Below are 17,671 nucleotides of genomic sequence, written 5' to 3' on the forward strand. Positions count from 1 at the left end.
GCCCCCAGGAGTCCTGATCTGGGATTAATGAGGGATTTAGCAAATTGTTGGGCTATTTCTCATCTTGGATTGAAACTTCAAGGAACTGATGCAGCGGGCAGCTAATCTGCAAGGCGAGATGAGAAATGGACCCTGAGTGATCAGGAGGCCTCCTGGCCCAGGCCTGCACAGGTAACTCACAAATTCACATTTCACACCGCCCTTCCCGAAATAATTCAGAGCATATACCTAAGAGTATGAAATGGGTCACTCCTTGTCAGTGTCTTCCTGACAAATGGTCCAGGAAAGAATCCTAATAAATACGTCAGACAAATGTATCATGGCCATCATAGTTTCTCTGCTGTATTCTCTCCTCAGCAGTTAGAAATCATATTTATTTGCTTTCTTCCAAATCCAAGGTTATGCAGGAATGTCGGGTCATGATGCATCTTGCAAAGAAATTGCTTTGGGGAAATTCATATTTCATATGAACTGAAAGGACCAGGAAAATCAGAGCACACCCTCTCCGATGCATGCTCTAAACTCATCTTTCTCAGCACTAGTCTGGGTAACAATTTCTTCCTTATTTCACTAACTTCTTAATCTCAGGGTTCCTATTTTCCAAGGCCACTGTAACCTGTCAATCAATGTGTTCTTCCTGCCTCCATAACCTTGGAACTTGATCCGGGTGTACTTCTTGGAACCTACAGATGCCGACAGATGCACACCAAACACTTACCTATTGGGCACAGTTCTGCTATGCTCTGTGAGATGTCACTGTGTTCAGCTCTGTGACCAGAGCCTACCTCTGCTTTCAGAAACTCGCTATCAAAAGGCTACTTGGAAATAAAAAAATGTTTAGAACTACAAATTAATTGGGAAACACTGGGTCTTTTTTCTTAAAGTTCAATAGTGAGGTTATCCTCAAAGTACTTATGTGATGCTGACTAGAAAGAGAGAGAGAGAGAGAGAGAGAGAGAGAGAGAGAGAGAGAGAGAGAGAGAGAAAAGAGAAGAGAAGGGAAGAGAAGAGAAGGGAAGGAAAGGGAAGAAAGAAAGCAGAAGAAAGGAAGGAAGGAATGAAGGAAGAAGGAAGGGAGGAAGGAAAGAATGAAAGCAGAAGAAAGAAAGAAGGAAAAAAGAATGAAGTAAGAAAGAAAGGAAGGAAGGAAAAACAAGAAAGAGGAAGACTGGAATCAGTATTTTGCTCATACACACATGCAAGCATGTGTGCATATGCATATGTACACATGTGTGCACATGCACGTGCACACACACACACACACACACACACACACACACACACACACCATTCTGCATACCTGTGAGATGCTCTGCCCTCATTCTTGTCTAAGCTAAAGGACCTTATTGTGGACTATAGGCACATGACTGATTATCACAGCACCCGAGGCCCTGCATAAGGCCACATGAAGTGGAGGACATGTTAACTAGCTTGATGGAGGTTAACTACCTCACATTGTACACATGCATCAACATGTCACACAGTACTCCATAATCTAAACCATACAATAAATCTCAGGCAAGATAAGGAAAAGGGGACAACCATATATGGGAACTATGATGTAACCATTATTGTAGGTGGTACCATCAACTGCGCACAGTCCAGGGACATTATTAGAGAATGTTGGGAGATGAATAGAGATGAAATCAACAAAAATAAGTGACTTCTTAGCGAGTCAATCAGACCCAGCATTTGCAGCATGGTGGTCCCACTGCTCGGTGTTGCTCCCTACAGTACAGAGAGGGAACCATAGAATCTCTGTAAGAAAGATCAGATGTGGGAATTTTGGTGAACTTGCTAATTTTTGACCATCTAGCATTTGACATTGAATCAGACAATAAAACCCTTAAGTTCACAGACTGAAGGGAAGACACTAAGATTGCCATCTCAAATGTCCTTTGACATTGCTGCCTTCTATCTTTGAGTCCTCTCTACAAAAATACCTCCCAGGGCCATTCTGGGGTTAAGCAAATCTTCACATGCTCCTGTTCTGGTCCATAGGACCCAGCTTTTTCAGACCTGAGTGAATTTCCTCCCCTAATTCCTATTGAAGATGTCTTTTCCAGCCCCATGTATTGCCACAATTACCCAAAGAGAGTTAGATTCCTTTTCCACAATAAATGACATTATTTGTGTTACACTGTTGTCTAGGGTCACTATTGCTCTGATGAAATACCATGACCAAGGCAGCGTGGGGAGGAAAGGGTTTATTTCAGCTTACACTTCCAGGTAACAGTCCAACACTAAAGGAAGACAGAGCAGGAATCTGGAGGCAGAAAATTATGCAGGGACCATACAGGAAATGCTGTCACTTACTAGGTTGCTCATTGTGGCGTATTCAGCCTGCTTTCTTATAGAACTCAGGACAACCATTCCACAGATGGTCCCACCCCCATAGGATGGACCCTTTGCCCATTAATTAATTAAAAAATAGATCTTATGGTAGCACATTCTCAACTGAGGTTCCCCCCTTTCAGATTACTCTAGCTTTTTTCAGGTTGACATAAACTAGGCTGTGCCACTGTACTTCTACCAAATGTGACAATTGGTATCAGGAACTGGCTTTACAGTTGGTTGCAGATTGTCTCTGAACCCAGCAGTGATGTCACCCATAGGCACACATCTGTTGCCATGGCAACTGGGCCATACATTCCCAGGGTCCATTTGGTTTACCTCCCACTTTTACCTGCGAGGGGTTTCATCACAGCCTAAATAAAAGGCAGACAATTCCTGACCTTCACCCCTTCTTCTCTCTCTTTTCCCCTTTGCTTCCTTTGCCCTCCTTTTGTCCCCTCCCCCACAATAAACCCGTCCCACATGGAACCGCATTGGCCTGGTGTGGTTTGTCTGGAAGCTAACCTCAATTCCATCACAACCTTGACGCTGAAACCTGGGAATCACAGCCACCACTCCAGTTTGTGAGCCACTGACCGAAGCACCACACCACTGCCACCCCACCTCCTGCATAGCCACCACTCTGGGGAGCTGCAAGTAGCAGGGGAGCACTGCCACCACTGCCACCTATGCCCCAACTACACAGTTACATGGATTTCTGCCACCTCAGTCTTGGACCACAACCACCCACTGGCTGCTGTGGGGCTCACAGACTTCCACCATATGAGCTGTTGTCACTGCAGTCCACCACATGGGGCTATCTCCTGCCATGTGGGTTACTCAGTCAGATGGGCCCACACTAATCATACAGTTTCATACTTCCTGCTACCAGACTGCTAAAATTCTCACAAACACCTGCATATTGGTAAGGTTTTTTTTCTCCAGTAGGTGGGGAGGACCCTAATTTCCTAAATATGGCCTGACCAACCTTTATTGGTAGGGGGTTGGCATTTCATGACCAGCCTCCTAGCTGACATACAAGATAGGACTTCAACCCTTGTGTGACTACCCCCCTTGAAAGGTGCTCTCGTTCTTCTCCCCCTCTGGACTCTTGCAGCCATTCATGAAATCCTAGGTCTAGATAGAGACACTTTCTGGTGAGCCCAGGACTCACCATGAAGCCTATAGAGGGTCCAGGTGATGACTTGGTCATCTAGCCTGGCTGAAGTTTTTTATTGAATTACTCTTGGGATGCTGGAATGACTAGTCCAGTAAGTCCCCAACGGCTGCCTCCTGTCTTTGCTCCCCTGGGATGTCTCCTGGAAATTTCCATATCTCTGAAGTTAACGCCTGACTCAAGAGTATCAAAACTAATACACCTCTGCAATAAGGTTGGATTCAGTACCCATTAAACAATGGCTCCAAATGGCCACTTAATGCCGCACTGGATGCAATTATTTTATGGGATCTTCATTCATACTGCCAGCAGTCTGGTAAATGGGAAGAGGTTCCTTATGCCCAAGTGTTTACCTATCTTTGCTCCAACCCCTCCCTGTGTTCTTCTTGTTCCCCAACCCACTTCTCTTAACCATGAAACTTCCACACCAGATGACACCAGAAACCTTGATCCAGCTGACAAACTGCCTCCTTTCTGCTGCAGACCTGTTTCCATGCCTCCAAAAACGGCTGCCTCGATTTCTCCTTCTCACCAAGCTACTCCAGAGCCTGCTTGCTCCACCTTTCCAGACCCCTCCTCTCCTCCTGTGCAAGCTACAGTTTGCTTCAATTGCCCTATATTGGTACCTACCTTCACCCCTCCCATCACTAAGGCCAGTCAAACCCCAAGCCCTTCTCCTCCAGGGACACCTGACCCAGCACCAGTCCTTCCTTTAAGGGAAGTTGCTGGGGTAGATGGTCTTGTCAGAGTACATGTTCCTTCCTCACTGAGTGAACTTTCTCAAATAGTAGGCAGACTGAGTTCCTACACCTCTATCTCCTCAGTCTTTATTAAAGAATTTCAGTTGATTACTCAATCTTAAAGCTTGACTTTTCATGATGTACATATGATCCTTAATATAATTTACTTGCTGACAAATGCAGGCAAGTTTGGGAACAGGCAAGAACACATACAGACAAAATTCATCAAACAGATAGAATGTAGTTGATCTGCCGAGCTAAGGCAGTACCTGACCAAGATCCTTGATAGAATTAAAATTCCATAGGTGGTATTTTAGCCAGGGATAGATTCATAACCTGCCTCCTGGCCAGTCTCTGTAGGGCAGCTTTAAAACCAGTAAATTTTGAAAAACTCTAAGAGGTCATCCAGGACAAATAGGAAAATCCACCTCAATTTTTAGAGTGCCTCACAAATGCTTTATTGCAACACACTAATCTGGATCCTGAAAACTCAGAAGGTACTGATGACCTACTTCTTTTCCAAGGGCTACCCCAACATAAAAGCCAAACTTAGAAAGCTAGAGAGGGGACCCCTAATTCCACAGGCAGAAGTCTTGGCACCGGTCTTCAAAGTGTACCATGAGAGAGATGAAAAAGCCCACAGACAAAATTACCATATGCTGACAAAGGCTGTCCGACCAGCCCCAGCCACTGCCCAGGGCTCATGGTCTTCTAAGGCTCAGGGACCATCAGGCTCCTGCTACAAATGTGGTCAACAAGGCCACCGAGCAAGGGTTTGCACTAACTTCCTCAAGCCAAAGAGGCCATGTCTTAGGTGCTATCAGGAGGGATATTGGGCTGTCAATTGTCCTCACATTGCACAGGCTCCAGGATAACCCTCCAGCCAATCTCCTAGGCTTGGTTATGTATGACTGAAGGGGCCTGAGCTTCCTTGACCCAACCACTGCCGTCACTAGCAGGGAGCCCCGGGTAGCCATCATGGTATGTGGGTGGTCCAACTCCTTTTGAGGACCCACTTCTCCCTCTTGTTTTCCTCCTGTCACAGTAGGAGGACAACCTTACCTTCCAGACCCTACCACTTAGCTTCATTTTTAGGGGTGTACCTCTCACCCATTCCTTTTCGGTAGTGCCAACATGCCCTGTCCCCTTATTTGGAATGGATCTTCCAGTTAAGTTGAGAGTCTCTATTTCCTTTGCTCCCCCACTCACCTAAAGCCAAGCTCATCAACAGTCTGTGCTCCTTTTTCTACTACTAGTTAGTTAGTAGGTTAGTTAACCTACTAACCCCAACATGTTGTTCCTTTACCAGCTTCTCATGCAGACCCCTGAGTCTGGGATGGGCAGAACCCTTCTGTTGCTAAACATCATTGTCCTGTCGCCACCCAGTGACTGGACTCTACCAGGTACATAACCCAAGCTTAATACCCTGTCTGTCTCCAGGGAACCTAAACTTATCACTTCTGGCCTCTTAAGAAAAAAACTCCTTTGCCCTACTTCTTCCCCCTTTAACCCCCTATGCTAGCAGTTAAGGAACCTATTGGAACCTGTCACCTGGTTAAAGATCTCAGGCACATTAATTCTGCAGTGGTTCCCCTCTATCCTGCTGTGGCTAATCCTTACACACTTCTTTCCACTATCCCCTCAGGGACTTCCAATCCTCAGTTCTAGATCTCAAGGATGTGTTTTTCTCTATCTCTCTAGACGCTGAGTTACGGAACATATTTGCCTTTACCTGGACAGGTCCTCACACCCACCTCTCTACCCAACTTACACATGGACTGTTGCACCTCAGGGATTCCAGGACAGCCCACACCTATTTGGACAGGCCCTGGCTTTTGACTTACTGTCTTTGTCTCTCCCTAAATCTAAGATTGCACATTACATAGATGACATCCTTTTCTGTAGCCCCTCTCTACAAATTAGCCAAGATGACACCTCTGCTCTTCTAAATTTCCTTTTCAGTTGAAGCTACAGGGCCTTGCCTTCTAAAGTTTAACAATCCACCCCTCAGGTCACCTCTTTGGGACTAACAATTACCCCAACCAGGCCCATGTTCTGTTAAGCTCCAGAAGTCGTCAAGACCACACACCTACTTTGTCCCCAATCCCAGAAAATGAGACTCCACTGCAGCAGCTATGCTCAGCCTCACTGGACTAGACATGGGCTTCTCATGCTCCCTCTGCTGTCCATAAATGTCTAGTGTAGTCCTTACATCTGCAGAGTCAGGGTTCAAGAAACCTCCGCAGATAACAGTCTTTCTAAACAGGGTCAGGAAACTGCTCCATGGCCAGATGCCAGGAACCGATCCAAATTGCTGTCATCCCTGCTATCCCATCTAAATCTTTATCTGTTACCCCATCTAAGTATTATGATCCCTTTACTTGCATTCTCTTTGACCAGACAAAAGATTATTACAAAAAATGGCCAGATGAATATGGGAACTTCCCATATCGGTCTTGTCAGATACAAATGCTAGGATCACAAATCAATCACTTCTTCTATCAACAATGCAAGATACTCTTTTTCTACATATAAGCCCCATGGAATCCCAGGTGGGAGACAGGAGTTGTTGGTAAGATCTACTATAAAAAATCAAGCAGGGTTTCCAGTAAGTACTATTCACATCCAGAGAAAATATGTCTTAGTTGCCCAACATCTAGATATTGGAAGTATAGGGGAAGTAATCAAACACTCCTCTGAGGTCCTTACCTCTTTGACATCTCCCCTCATAAACGGCACTAACGTGTCATTCCGCCTTTTGCTTCAGACCTTGACCTCTGCATACTAACTCCTTAACATCACCAGACCTGGTCACTTTAAAGATTGCTGGCTATGTGTACACCCCTGGAAATAGCTCAAAATTGCTATTTACAGCCTCTTTCCTGATCCTGCCAAGTAATCTTACCTCACCTTTTGTCAGCTGCCCTGATCCTGATGTCTCCATGACTCCATACCTTTTCTCTATCCCTCTTTCTGGAGTGGCAAACTGTTTGAAGACATCTGGAACATGTTCTGTAGGAACACTAAGCTTCCTAGAGTGCAATGGAACCATAACCCTTGATACCTCATTTCTGCCACAATGCCCTGCAGTCCAAAACACGACAATCCTCTGTGGCACTATTATCATCTACCTGCCAGCTGGTCAGGAGTTTGCACGTTGGTACTCCTTTGCACTGAACTAGGAGTAACCCAGGGAAAAGAGTCCTTGCCAATCCCAGCTGAAGCTCCTGGATTTTATTTCTCACTATCTTGCATTGGCTGACTTAGAAACAGCATTTTTCTTGGAGGAACAGGCAAAGACCACTTTCTGCCCAAGGTAAGAGGATAGCTCAGGCCATGCCACTCTTGGTCGCTGCAGGAATAGCCATAGGTGCTGGCACTGGAATTGCAGGGATAACGACTTCTAAGACCCAATATAATAAGTTCACTTTCAAGCTTGATGCCAGTTTTCAAAAAAAAAAAGTCTGAAACCATGCCCACTATCCAGAAACGCATCGATTCTTTGGCGGTTGTGGTGCTTCAGAACTGTTGGGGACTGGATGGCCTGACAGCCAAAGAAAGTGGTCTTTGCCTGTTCCTCTAAGAAAAATGCTGTTTCTAAGTCAGCCAATGCAAGATAGTGAGAAATAAAATCCAGGAGCTTCAGCTAGATATGTAGAATTTTAAGGACTGTGAGGCCTCTAATTCTTGGATTTTCAAAAACCCTATATGGAAGTGGATGCTCCCTTTCATAATGCCTTTCCTAGTCATCTTTCTGGCATTACTATTCACTCCCTGCCTCGTTAATCTTGTTTCTACATTCCTTCAACAACAGATACAAAAAAAAATTCTAACCAAGCTGTTAATCAGTTCCTATTACTGGGTTACCAGTCGTACTGTCCACAGAGGAGCCATTGTCCACAGAGGAGCATGATATGAAAGTTTACCAAGTGGACTCCAATGGGAAAAGTCAGCTACACCCCGAAACTGACAACACCACTAGAAAGCAGGACGCAGTTTAAGAGAGAAGACACTCCTATTCCCTTTTCACCGTAGGTTTCCTCCTCCTCCTTTTACTCTTCTCCTTAAGTAAAAGGGACGTATGTTGGAATCAGGAACCAGTTTTATGGTTGGTTGCAGATTGCCTCTGAACTCACAGTGATGTCACCCATAGGCAACAGGGACCCACGCATCTGTTGCCCTGGAAATCCCCATACATTCCCAGTGTCCATTTGGTTTACCTCTCACCTTTACCTGCAAGTGGTTACATCACAGCCTAAATAAAAGGCAGACCCTATCTGACCTTCACCCCTTCTTCTCTCTCTTTTCCCCCTTTGTCTCTGCTGTCCTTTTTTGTCACCTTTCCCCACAATAAACCTCTCTCATGTGGAACTGCATTGGCCTGGTGTGGTCTATTTGGATGTGAGCCATGATTCTATCACAACAGTGACAACTGTTGAATTGATCACAGGTTCACTTTACAGTTAATTATCTCTAATGTGGGACACAGAATAAAACAGTTATTTATTTTTTTCTGTAGCATCAATTTGATCGGCAAGTTTCCAACACTAGGACATCTACATCAGATATTGAAGATTTTACAGATTTTAAAGGACCTCAGTTTGGTTTCAGTTTGGTCCCAATGTTTACTCAGGCCCACATTTTATGAAGCCACCTTCACAGGCACCAGTGATGCTGTACTGAGAGAATCCATTTCATACATATACACAGGAGATACAAGAGCTGTCTCCTTTAAAGCAACAATCCTACCAAGGAAACTTAGATTCAGAGTGATTTAGACTTAAAAATCCTGTGGCATTGGTAAATTTTTTTCAGAATAAGTATTCAAAGTTTCCAATAATATCAAACATACATTTATGTATTTGAAAAAAACAGTCTACCAGGAGTAATTTTCCCACCAATGGTAAACATTCTATAAATGTCCCCCATTTTAAAAAATCTTTTCCAAATATTTTAATCTCTACAACCTTTTAAAACCCTTGTTTATTCTCATACCTTCTGAATTCCTGGAATTGGGTGATCTGAAGTTATTGACCCCTCAATTCCCACTCACTTCCCCTGCCCCTTTATTTCCTTCATGCCACTTCTTTTAAAAGCAGCCATTCACAGAAGAATGTGATTCTGGAGCCCGGCCAGTGGGGAGAAGACATAGTCACCATCTATCTGTGTTAGATCCATGAACTTCCTGTTCCTGTCTCCTTGCCAGCTCAGTCTGGTTGGTGCACTTTTTTACCAGAGTCTTCTTGCCTACTATGTTCTCTTTGTTGATATATCACTGTGTGAAATGCGGAGGTAACTTTTTTGAAGTTGTCCAGCACCTACACGTTAATGTGAATGTTCCATTGTTTTCTCAAGCTGTATTAGACGGGGACATTTAGAGGGTTTATTAGAACTGTAATTTAATAGGTCGAGGAAAACATAGGCCTTTATTTCACTACTTAAAAAACATAATTTGCCTCATGGCACCTTTGAAATGAACCAACTTTTTTGTTTTGGTTTGGTTTGGTTTGGTTTAGTTTTGGTTGGTTTTTCCCACATAAAATTTCTTTCTTTTCCTCCTTATTCCAGTCTACTCTTCTCCCTAGAAAATGGCAGAGATTCCTTTGCATAATAATACACAATTTAAAGTTCATACTGGGGTTCTGTCTTTCTCCTTCATCTGTGACTCTCTTTAACAGACCAAGCCATATCCCTGGAGGCAGTCCAGGGGCAGCTCACCGTTCAATTGCTGACCTTTCAAATCATTACTTGGACTCTGATATAGACAGGATCAAAATAGATGCATTAAAACTTTGGGCAATAGGAACTGTCTGGAAGATTTAAGTGGTTTGGGTTAATGTCTTAGTTGAACCCCATCTCAAAGAAGGAAGGTTCCAAGTGTGGAAGCAATGGGGTGTGTCGATGAGAAGCCAGGTCCGCTCTGCCTCTTCTTTCAGCAATTGTTTTTAAAATAATAAGGTTTACAACTTTTCCTCAACTGCTACTACTGGATGTTGGAAGCATTAGAAATGAGAAATTCTTTACACCTGGATATTATCTTCATGCTAATAAGTTAACATCATTAAGCAAGAATAATTTCCTGGAGAAAGTTTAAACCCCCAATTCATCTCTCTTCAGTGGCTATGTGGCATCTCCACAGTTCGTATGTGCTGCTGTCCCTAGTCAATGTTTTCCAAGCATCCATTACTTTTTGTTCTGAAAAGAAAATGCATATAAATACAGAATCACATGCCAGCTTTATAAGAATATGAACATATACATTTATTTGAATGTGAAAAGTTAACGTAAGCAAGACCTCTGAAGACCAGCTAAGACAACACTCATTTAATAAGATGGGCTCAGGTATATCTGCTTATATCCCAGGGGCAGCTGGTAGCAAACTGAGTGTGGAAACCCTAGCCTTTGTTTCGATTCCAGCACTACATAAATGACACCAAAACTTGTAACCACAGTTCAAATTAATAGACAATCGTGGTCAAATTACCATTAAGACTATCTTCACATCATCAAAATATCCACATATTCTTGGCACTCATACAGAGTGCAAGGTACAGGGATTACTCTGTCAAAGCAAGAGTTTCCTGTGTGGCCAGAGGACCACAGAGCACTGGAATCCTTATGGGGGGTTGCTTTTTAAGTGGATTCTCATGCTTTTCTCAGACCACTCATCTGCACTGTAAGGAGAGAAACTCCTGGTAATCTGAGATGACTCCGATACACAAATGTTTTCAAAGGTGTACAGGCAGGGAGCTACTAGAGAAGGAAAATGAGTCCTCCCAACCCCTACTCCCCCACATTTTCTCAGTGTGAACACACAACAAGGTATAGACACTCAGTGGATGCCTGAAATCTTGGCTATCATGGAGAGGTCTGCATGCACTATGGTTCTTTTATATTTCCATGTAAGGTGTAACTTGTAAATTAGATATGGTAAAATAATAAAGCAAATTAACTTACTGCGACAGGCAATGTGATTGTAGCCTTTCTCTCAAAACCTCTTCTGAGCTTGAGACAGCTGAGTGGTTAAGAACATTTGCTGCTATTCCAGGGTGTCAGGGTTCAGTTACCAGAACCTACGTTACTAGAAAGGGATTGATGGGGGCAGCATAGAAGTGGAGGACAGAGGCAGTCACTACCAGAAGCAGAATTGCTCTTTTAATCAGAACAATGAAAGGACCGTAGTCCCTTTGAGGAAGTGGAGATTGTACTATGATACTTAGGGATGGTGGTTTTGTGGGCCTTGGAGGGATTGAAGACATACCAGGATGGGAGTTCAGTGGGTATTTTTCTGACCTCAGTCCTGCCCTACAGTTTCAGATTGGGACTGTGATGCGTGATGGAAGCGTATGTCAGACCAAGACATATGCCTGTATGCAGCTCACACTGCCTGTAGCTCTAGTTCTAGGGATCACACAAGGTGCCCATACATATATTCAGGTAAAACACTCATACACATAAGCTAAAATAAATAAATGTAATGTATATTAGGGAAAGTGCTCTGATAGCCCTTCAGCATTTCTGTGGTGCCAACATCTCTGCCCTTGCACTCAGAGCCATTATTAAGTATACCAGGAGAGACAAGCGCTGCTACACTGTGCATTGGTTCACTAAGAGAAGGGAGTGACTGACAAGAGGCAATAAGGGCTCAAAGAATAGGCAGCAATGGATCTAACTACCCACTTATGAATCTGTGTGGGTAGCAGGAGCAAAAACACCTTACCCAGAAGCATGAAACTAGACATTTAGGAATTATTTATTTCTAGACTTCACCATTTGATATTTTTATATGATGTTTGATTGTGACAAATGAAGCCACCATGAAAACCTCAGCTCAGGGTACATTGGTGTCCTTATAATGTAAACAATCAGGGTTTTTCCATCACTGTAGTCACATGCATTCTCTTGACAAAGCATAGAGCACAGTTCTTTGTCCTACCCCATCCAGCTCTCAAAAACACCTTTTTCAAATTAAGTCTTTGGTCTGGGATTGTGGGGGAGTGAGGATGTTTCTTGTGAACTAGAAATGGAGCACATAGGGTAAGGGACCCAACAGTCACTGTGGAAGGACCACGCTGACAAGGCAGAGATGGGGAACACAGGGGACAAGAAAATCAGTGATAGAGTCATGGCTGGAAAGACGGCAACAGCCATCTTTCACTACCTTTCGTGAGTCCAAGGAAATTAACCCAGAAGCTCCCCAGAGGAAATTGTCATCTATGTATCAAACCCATCTAAATTCACTATCATGTATCACTGTATCTGCAACTCACCAGATTCAAGACCTGAAGAAGTGAGAAACTAAGACAAGTCAAATCAAGATGAAGAATGAATATGCTAGCGAGAAGACAAAGAGATATCCCACTTTCCAGGGAGACGCCTGCTACCTCCAGAGAGAGCTCTACCCACCTCCGGAGAGCGCTCCACCTACCTTCAGATAGAAATCCACTCATCTCCAGATAGTCCCACCCACCTTCAGAGAGAGCCCCACCCATCTCCAGGGAGAGCCCCACCCACCTCCAGATAGAGACCCACCCACCTCCAGCTGGGAGGGAGAAGAGCCTAGCTTTGAGTAAAAGCTGGGGGCTTGCAAAGCACCATAGCCTGGACAGGCATTTTAACTTAGTCAGCTCCACCATTAACAAGTCAAGAAGACCAGAAAGGGGTGCACTACCTTGAAAAGTCGGGTACTTCTGTTTAAAGCTAGTTAAATGTTTGCTGATTGCTTCCTGAGTTTAAGCTATTCAATGTAATACTGACGAGCTCATTCAGGGCTAGAGGTCAGGCTGATGCTTACAGAACCCTGCAAGGTGCTTTGTAAATTATGCAGCATATTTGGTAGAGTTCACTTGATTGAAAAAGAAAAAAATCAATACCCATACAAAGTACTTAAAAGAAAAAAAAAGCCAGACACATTATGGATATAGCCTAGATTTCCTGCCTCCCCTGGGAAGTCCAGGTCCTTGTCCTCCTGTTGTTTTGAACTTCTACTTATGCTACAGTAAACTGTCCAACTGATTGTCACAGCCTCAGGTCCAGTGGTAAAACACTGTTAGTGAATGCAGAAGAGTCTATTGACACTTCTCTGAAAAAGGCAAACAGTAAGTGGGATTTCTAGTCTGCTCCCCTGGGTATCTCCTGATGCCAGTAAGTTTGATTTTCTTTTGTTCCTTTTTATCTCTTGTCACAAAGCCTCACATATACCCTCTATTTGTCTGGTAAATTCAGTTCTGGCAAGCTTCATCCAATAATAACCTGAGTTGTCCTCTTTCCAGTCCTGCTTCAAAAGTGATTGAGAGTCCAGGAAGAGAGATGGTTCTGTCACAAAGGAGAACTTAGTGTGCCCTGGTAACTTAAAGACCACCTATGCCAGGCTCATACAGAACAAACCACAAGCATGTATTTGTATTGATTGGGCCATCAACCTATTGGTCCCACCAACTCTGAGGCAATACCAGGAACTCTGTCCAAATGCTGAACACAGAGTTGTTGGCGCCTTCTAACCAGAGAGCCCAAGTTGGGGCTCAGGTGAGTTAACAGTTTCAGTCCCCTTCTAGCAGGGTACTCTGGCTGCATAATTCAATTGCTGAAGACTTGGGCCAAGACAGATGTCCCACTTGAGTTCAGAGTGAATTCAGCTGCCCAAGCATACACAGAATCAGAAAGCAAGTTTTGCTTGCCCAAGGATATCACTATATAAGGTATCAGGTAGAATTAAGAATGAAAAAACCTATTCTTTTCGTAAAAGGCCAAAATCATAGCCGCCTCTGCATGTGTGCAAACACAACACTAAGACATAGGGATTTGAGAGGTCACACACAACGCATCCAAAGAATGTACCATATATAAAATGACAGGAAGCAAGGTACCTCAGAAAATGGCCCTCCTGAAATGTTAAGGGAGTACTTACAAGCTCACTCATTATGTAAGAATGTTTCCTTCCAGGTCTAACGATCTTTGTAGTAACTGGAACCCACTGGCTAGAAGGAGAAAAACTAAGTCTTGTACAATGTCTTCTGATCTCTAAACACTCTATGTTCATTTATGTCTAAACACACACACACACACACACACACACACACACACACACACACACTCTTACAGAAATACACAGAGACACTCTTACATACAACCATAAACACAGATACACACACACACATATATATATTTACACACATAACCATAGACACATGAATATTTTAAAGTAATAAAAATATTTAAGATGTTTATCAAGCTTCAAGAATATATGGTTTAAAACTTTATAAACAATGTACAAAGAAGAAAGTAAATAAAACAACAAATATAAGCCCTAAAAGAAAATAATTAAAAATATGGTCTAAACTTTTGGCAACTATCTTGAAGTTAGACCACTTAAAGCTACCCAGTCAAAAAAGAGAAAATCAACTTATATCAATAAAAAGAAAGAGTTGGCCTAATTATCAGTAATAAGTGACATCATAGATGATGTAATTGAGCCACTTCATCAAGATTTATTATAGGTATAGTATGATGTTTCTGGAAGATGAGAAAAGGCTGAAGACAAAAAAAGACCAGAGAGAAACTACATCTAAAGACAGAATGGATGAAAACTTTCTTGGTTTGTAGAAAAGAAGATCATCCCCATACATAAAAGTCCATCAACTTCTACCTAAGAGGAATACCAAGACAGAGAACCAGACTGTTAGATATCATGAGAGAGGGCTATTTATTATGAGAGTATCCTGAGACAAGCAGGATATTGGTGCCAGTGGACTTCGTGGAATGCACTCTGCAGAACAGGTGACAGCAAGAGACTGTGTTCAAGTGCTGAAGAAAAAAGTGTGTCAACCAAGAAGATCTTACCTGGCAGAGTTGTGTTTCAGACACAGGGCAGAAAAGCCTTTCTCCAGCAAGCAAAATCTAGGGGTGCCCATCACCACTGGGCCTGCTCTGCAGCAAACTTGAAAGAATAACTTCTGATCCAGATATCAAACACAGGAAGTTGTGAGATTTGCTACACATTTGAGAACTCACTGGTTCTCAGAATCATCCTGATTCAGAACATCGAAGCCTCCAGTGATGGTGTGCAAGTCATTTCCGGTATAAAGATCAAAGGACAAAATAATTAGAAATAACTATAGCTAAAATAAACCATGTACAGGTGCATAATACAGACGATGTAAATTTGGACACTAAATACTTAAAATATGGAGAGTAAAATCTAATCGTTGTATTCAATAAAACTTCGCTCATTACCATCTTGAAGAAAGTTCATGATGTAATATGTTTCAACATAGTAACCAAAAAGAAAGACCTGCAGGAGAGACACAACAAAACCATTTTTAATATGTCACCAGAAATATCAATCATAAAGGAAGACAGCATGAGAGAAAACACAGCTTGTCTACTAAAAACCAGAAAACAATTAAAAAAGAGAAGGTATTGTTATCACTCAAAGTTATCCTGAAGATGAACAAACTGAATAATTGAAAAATGAACTTTTTAAACAGTAAGATTTGTGAATATGCTGCCTACAGCAGACTTGCTTCACGTTGAAGAACACACATGTAGTGAACATAAAGGAATCGAAAAGCCAGTCCATGCAGATGGAAACGAAGGGCAGCATAGGAGAGCAATGCTCACATGAGGCAGAGTAGTCTTTAAATCAAATATCATTCAATGAGACAAAGACAGACATGGTGCAGTAATAAATGCCTCGACCTGTCAAGAATGCATAATAAACCTAACATAGGGAGATGAAGTTTATATCAAAAGATATCCTAAGAATTGATAGGTGTATTACAGCATGCTTCCTTACAAACATAATTTTTACACATCTTTTAGTGCTACTTTATTTTAAGATTATTATTTCTAGTATAGAAAAGAATACATCAAAATATTTAAAAGTATTTTCACAGAGGTTTTCATTTCTGTTCAAAATGGATAAAGAGGATATATTACTCAAATAATAAAGAATATACATTCTTCTCAACACCCCATAGAACTTCCTCAAGAATTGTTTGTGGATAGTCAGAGCAATCCAGAACTCAGTGAATACTATAATGAATACATGCCAACATACCTGACTTCAAATTATACTCTAGAGCCATAAGGATAAAACCAGCTACTGGCGCAAAAACAGACACACAGAGCAGTGGAATAGAAAACCCAGATGTACATACACTCAGCTACAGCCACCTGATTTTTGACAAAGATGTCATAAATATTCATTGGTAAAAAGATAATATCTTCAATAAATGGTGCCAGAACAAAACCTGAATTTCAACGTTCAAAAATGTGAAAATTTAGTCACATGTTAAGACACAAAGCAAACCTCAACATACACAGGGAAACTGAAATAACATCTTGAATGCTATCTGACCACAAAAGAACAAAGATAACAAGGTTGGCAGAAACGACAGGAAATAACAAAATCCATGAACATTAACCAGCACACAAATGAGTCACTGAAAAAATCAAGAAGGTAATTAAAAAAACTCTCTTAGAATTGAATAAAAATGAAACCATAACCAACATAATCTAGCACAAACGAAGGTGGTCCTGAGAGGGAAGTTTATGGTACTGTATAAAACATCAGAGAACCCACATATAACCAGACAGTGCTTAAAATAACAGTTCCATTTCTCCTGCTCCAAACAAACCTCAACTCTATAACAGATCTCACAGAAATTTAAAAACCCTGATACCCTGAAGATTCTCAAGGGATAGAGTATGTGTCCTTGTCTTAACAAGGGTTAAGACTCATGGAATGATAATCAGGTAGTATAGGAAAGACTGTTGACAAGCATCTTGTAAAACTAAATGGCTTCTGTATAACAAAGAAAACAGTCCAGTGAAGAGAAACCCACAGAATGGAAGAAAGTATTTGCTGTTTACTCATGCACTGGAGAAGTAGTGTCTAGACAAAACAAAAAAAATCAAGAAACCAAACAAGTTAACTAAAAATGGGCCATGGAACTGAAAGAAAAGTTCTCATTTTAAAAAGAGAGAGAAATATAAATGGCTAGCAAACCCTTCAAAAATTGTTCAGCATCTTTAGCCACCATAGAAAATGTGTTTAAAATTCCATCTTAACCCCATCAGAATGGCCAAAATTAGAAACATAAATGATTACATACATTGGTGAAAATGTGGGGGTGTAGCCACTTGGGAAGTCAGTATAGACTTTTCCCAAAAATCTAGAAATAGAACTATCATTTAACCCAGCTATTCCCATCCTGGGTACACAAATGACTGGCTCTATATCCTACTAGAGAAACACTTGCACATCTATGCCCACTGCTGCCACATCAGCCAGGAAATGATGAACAGATTGTTGTATGGAATATTACTCAAGTTCATGAAAATTATAAGTATGATATTTACACGGAAAAGGATGAAAAATTATCATTAATGCTACTATGAACATAGTGGAGCATGTGCC

General features: G+C 42.0%; 1 protein-coding gene across 1 annotated transcript in view; it reads right to left on the minus strand.

Moving 5' to 3' along the window:
* The window catches only part of Dpp6 (dipeptidyl peptidase like 6), a 919,475-nt gene that overhangs the window by 883,107 nt on the left and 18,697 nt on the right, over window positions 1–17,671 (minus strand). The gene's annotated exons all lie outside the window — the stretch shown is intronic.

This window comes from Rattus norvegicus, chromosome 4 (genome assembly GCF_036323735.1).
Source record: "Rattus norvegicus strain BN/NHsdMcwi chromosome 4, GRCr8, whole genome shotgun sequence".
Taxonomy (NCBI): Eukaryota; Metazoa; Chordata; class Mammalia; order Rodentia; family Muridae; genus Rattus; species Rattus norvegicus.